Consider the following 5820-nt stretch of genomic DNA (forward strand, 5'->3'; position numbering starts at 1 on the left):
CGCGGCGTGCTGTGTCCTTCCTGCTGCCGTCCGCTGTGTGCAACCCTCTGGGGAAGCGAATGATCTCCACAGACAAGAACTAAGCAACTTCTCCTCCTGTACCTGCACTAGAGCGGACAATCACCCCCACCCTCCGCTGCAGATGTCCTGCCTATGGTCACCACTAGTATCAGACTATGGCCACTCAATTCCCTCATGGATCCAGCCTAGAATTGGGCAAAACTTTCAGAAAATTATGGGGGGGATTTTCCAGCTTTGAAAAACTTTTGTTCCCAGCTGCAGTTTTTTTTGTTTAACAAACTTCTTTACGTGCTCTTCCCTGGTCCAGCAATGTGTCTACAGCGCTGATGTCACGTTGGTAGCGCTGCAGCCAATCGGTGAGTTCATCTGATCAATGCTGGCAGCTCCACTTGAGCTCAAGGCATTGGCTGCAAACACCGACACCAGGAGCAATGGTGGAGACTCTGTGCTGGACCTGGGGAAAGGAAGAGAAATGCAGGTTTGTTTGTTTTTTAATGAAATAAAAGCAGCCGGAACCAGGGGTTTATTGGAACTATGAATCAGCTTTTAATGCCACACGTAATGCACTGATGCAAAGTGACAACTGATCTCCGCACGTAAACAAGGTGTCCGCACACTGCGACTAATGATATGAACTCCATTATTGCTGAAAACATTAAACATAAGGTACTTGGCATTTTCTGATCAGACTGCAAAAGCCTCCAAGAATGTCGAGGTGTATCTAAATATGGATGGTCCCTCTCGCCACCGTCCTGCCTCTCGCCACCGTCCTGCCTCTCGCCACCGTCCTGCCTCTCGCCAACGTCCTGCCGCTCGCCAACGTCCTGCCGCTCGCTAATGTCCTCCCTCTCCCTGCTCCAATCCAGGCCTCATCTCACATTTACAGCAATAATTGAGCCATGTATTCAGTAGTCGGTGTGCGGCCACACCGTGTATCTGGCTTTGTATATTGGCCACATGGGGTATTTGTGCATCTGGACATTAATACTAAAGGTGTCCGAGCCTTATTTTTTTCTTTTTTGGCTCCGAACAATAAAACTTTGGTTGCCGTCTCTCCAGTTGTAATCTATGCCAGTAAATGTACTTTATAATCTGACTGTCGTGATGTAAAGTGAAAAAAAGGTAAAACAACCCTTCCAAGTGCAATAAAATGTAGATTCTACAGATCTGAACAGTTTGTGGCTGCTGAGATTGTGACTATGACCCAGCTGTGTCCACAATTGTCATGGACTTGTAGAATCCACAATTATTGCACTTAAAAGGGACGGTTCAACTTTTTCCCGTACACATTTGAAGTCTGTCTGCAATGAAGCTGGCGCCCGTTCATATTACACCATTGTGCTGGTAATTTGGTACCACTCTGTGACTTATTTTGCGTTTTGAAAAGTAAATATTCATTAAACAATCATCCCCCCCATAAAAAAAAAGCCGCCCAGCTTCCACCACACTCCCTCTAACACTGCTTGGCTCCTGCCAGTCTCCATACTTTCCTCTTACAGGCCTGGCTGGACATCTGACCTCTGCAGCCAATCACCTCTGCCAATGTGTCACATGTCCATATAGGAATTACAGAGACCGACGGGGTCCCGGTAGAAGAGGAGCTGTGGGATCAGGAGGTGAATATGATTTATTTGACCCCATACTGAACAGACTGTGAAACTTCTCAGCTGGAGCTATAAAATCCATGACATGGCTCAAAACAGAAGAAGATACAACTTTTCGTGCAGAAAACACGATCTCATCCGACTGCAGGGATGGAAACAAAGTTATTGATAACGGAAAGCCTCGTCCAGAAGGGATGAATGATCCTGGTTGTTGTTATTGGTAGTAATATTATCCGGGGTACGATGGTTATTATTAGGGGTGGCTCTCCAGACTGGCGCCATGACTGACAGTGATGCAGATTATTACACTCAGCTTAAGGCTCCTAACGGGCAGCATCATGATATGTTCACACATTGCGTTTTTGCTTTTCTGCCGACACAACCTGCTCTCTTGGCAGTAAAGATGCTCCTTACAAACAGGTTTTGGTGCAAATTACATATGTAATTTATCTGCAGTACGTGTTTAAAAATGTTCGTTTTATCCACCAAAAAAACGCTGGTTTGTGTTTTGTTTTTTCACTTTCTTGGGCTATGTGCACATGCTGCGGATCCGCAGCAGTGTTCCATGCGTTGTACAGTACCATGTAAACTTATGGAAAACAAAATCCGCAGTGCACATGCTGCGGAAAATGCCGTACGGAAACGCAGCAGTTTATTTTCCGCAGCATGTCAATTCTTTGTGCGGATTCCGCAGCAGTTTACACCTGCTCCACAATAGAAATCCGCAGGTGGAATCCGCTGAAAAACCATGGTAAATTCACAGTGCAGTTTACCTGCGGATTTACCAAAAACAGTGCGGAAAAATCCACACACCATTCCGCAATGTGTGCACATAGCCTTATAGCTTTCTATTTTGAAAAATCACTGACTTGATGCCACACATTTAAAAAAAAAAAAAAAAAAGCAGTTTTCCAATTCAGTCATAAAAAAAAGATAATTACCGTACTTACCGGTAATTTGATTTTCCAGATCCATGAAGGCACCTAAGGTGAGAGATGGTCCCAGCCCCCAGGAACAGGAAACCTGCATAGGAGATAAAAGATGGGGGCGGCACCTCTCTCCTCAGTTTGTAGACAGAGTATGCAAAGGTACCCGCTTTCTTAGTTCAGGTTTAATGTAAATTACATTTATCTTCATGGCTGTCACTAAGTGTAGTTATATTTCCCCATCAGCTTTTTATCATCTGTATATATTTTTATTATATATATATATATATATACACACACACTTTTTTATTATATATATATATATACATATATATATATTTTTTTTTTTTTTTTTGTGTGTGCAACACACAACCATCACCAAGATAGGGCGGGAGTTAATAAGGTACAGTCATGGAACTGGAAAATCAAATTACCGGTAAGTAATTATTTTTTCCCTTCCCCATGACGGGAAGAAGAAGAAGACTCCTAGGGTGGGACTACAGCCGATAAGACTTTCCTCCCAAAGGCAAGACTTGAAAGCCCCAAGTTTAACCTATAGTGGCGAAAGAAGGTAGAGGGTGAAGACCATACTGCCGCATTACAAATTTGTTCTATCGACACGTTTGCCCTCTCCGCCCAGGATGTGGCGATAGCTCTTGTGGAGTGTGCTGCCACCCCTAGTGGAGGGTATTGCCCTGCAAATGAGTTAGGCTATGTTCACACTTTGCGGATTTTGCTGCAGATCCGCAGCGGATTTGACCGCTGCGGATCTGCAGCAGTTTCCCATGAGTTTACAGTACAATGTAAACCTATGGGAAACAAAAAACGCTGTGCACATGCTGCTGAAAAAACCGCGCGGAAACGCAGTGGATTACATTCCGCAGCATGTCACTTCTTTTCTGCGGATTTTCACCTGCTCCAATAGGAAACTGCAGATGAAAATCCGCAGAAGAAACCGCAGTAAAAACCGCGACGGGTTTTCACTGTGGATTTTGGAATTCTGCTGCGGAAAAATCCACAGTGGAATCCGCAAAGTGTGAACTTAGCCTAAGAGAGTGCAATAGCCATGCAGAGCCACTGTGCAATAATAGATTTTGTGGCTTTCTTACCCCTGTTTGCTCCCTGAAAGGAAACAGAAAGGGATGAAGACTGTCGTCATGATTTTGTCACTTCCAGGTATTGGATTAGGCAACTATTTATATAAACCTATATAACAACATGTGGCTATAGGACAATAGTAAATGTCCAAAGATCTAGTTGTCTAGTAATTTTAAGGTAGATTATAACCAGAAATCCACGCCAACAAATAGAGGTATCAAGAAGAATAATACAATTTGTTAGGATATCAAATACATATCAAAAAATAATACATACATAAAATATACAGACAAATACTAATGAATGGGGAGCAGCAGCTAAAGAGCATCCAGTATACGCAGGTGGTAAGAGTAATACTGGGACAGGATACAAACAAATCCGAAAAAGGAGCCCTGCTGAAACAGCGCGCCGGCAGATGTTATATGATCATGATGGAATTGATCATTGCTAAATATAGATAATATAAGCAAAAGAATCCAACCTGTCGCACTCTCCTTGTTCACTTTCCTCTCCCCCGTGCCGTGAAGTATGTACCGTTTGGTACTGAAATAAAGGACGCTTGAAACTGCATTTGGTGAGTGCATCTGCTTTTTTCTTTTTTTGTTGGATTTCTCTTGGACTGTTTTTCTGCGGATTGCACCTCCACTCCTATCCCTCAGACTGCTATACACATTGGTTGTGTGCCACCTTTTTTCTCTTATTTAAGAGCTGTGCCGCTCTCTCTCTTCTTGTGGTGTTCTATAAGCAAAATAATGCATAATAGAATACGTAATCCATAGGGGTTTGGTCGATAGATGGGAAGTGAAACCCTAAGTCTTAGCCGAAAAGGACCGATAGCATATGACAAGCTCAGTCGGCTATAATGAGTGTATTTGCCATTTATAATGATCCAAAGTTACCTTGGGACATATTGTAATTAGATGGCGGCGTGCTCACAGCAGGGGCGACCTCGACACGCGTTTCACCGTCATGGCTTCGTCAGGAGGCGTGGCTAATAAGGAGGAGGGCTGGGTATATGTAGGGAAGGGTCGCCGCTCACAGGCGTATCAGCGCATGTACTCATCATGATGTAAGTGCCCAGAGCGGCAGGGGCAGCCGCGCATCATGGGGTATGGGCGGGAGGACATACGTCATCACCGCCCATCCCCACGGCAACGCGGCCGACTCACAGCGCCGCCAGGGGCAGTACAGCGCATGCGTGGGGTGCGCACATACCAGGAGGCTCTGAGGAGGAAGCTGTCATTGCACATATGAGGACGTAAGCAACTAGGATCGTATGTCTGTGTGAATTGTGTGCGAGGCATAAGCTCTAAATACAAAATAAATCTAACCGGCTATGCTGATACAGCCGTAAGCTCAATGGCATGACCTATGCAACTCATATAAATCCTGCGTTGTGGAATCCACGAACATAGGGTCAGGATGGCCGACATCAAATACAAGAAATATAATTACAATAAAAGAGAGTAATATATATCAAAGAAGGACCATCATAATTTGACCACAAATGGATATATATAGATTATAAAAAACACCATTTATGAGTAAATATGAATAAATCTATAAAATATAAAAGGTAATCCACCTTGGCACAGAGCATCATCCTGGCCAAAATAATCAGGGGGTATATCCCCCGATATAATGAATAACGTACCCCTAGATTGACATTGGATTAGGCAACGTCTGACATCAAGGCAATGAAAGGTTTGTTCTCCCTGGGATTTTGGATTGGAACAAAATGAGGGTAAAACTATCTCCTGGTCCCTATGAAATTTTGAATTGACCTTCGGTAAGAAGGCCGGGTCAGTTTTGATTATTACTCTCCTCCAGAATTGTAGTGTATGGAGGATCAATAGAGAGAGCCTGGATCTCACTAATGCGTCGGGCCGACGTCAGGGCAACCAGGAGAACCATTTTTAGGGTTAGAGTTTTTTCTGATATGGAGTTAAGAGGCTCAAAAGGAGGAGAAGTTAAGGCGATTGGAGCACTAAATTTAGATCACAGGGAGCAACCTTTGGCCTAGGTTTAAATGGTCTGGCTGTGAAGGAGGCTCAGATGAACCTGTACACCCAGGGGTGATCAGCCAATTTTTGATCAAATAAGGCGCCAAGCGCTGAAACTTGCACCTTTAGGGTGCTGGTAGATAACCCCCGTTCCAGACCTTTTTGGAG

Source organism: Ranitomeya imitator, chromosome 2, assembly GCF_032444005.1.
Source record: "Ranitomeya imitator isolate aRanImi1 chromosome 2, aRanImi1.pri, whole genome shotgun sequence".
NCBI lineage: Eukaryota > Metazoa > Chordata > Amphibia > Anura > Dendrobatidae > Ranitomeya > Ranitomeya imitator.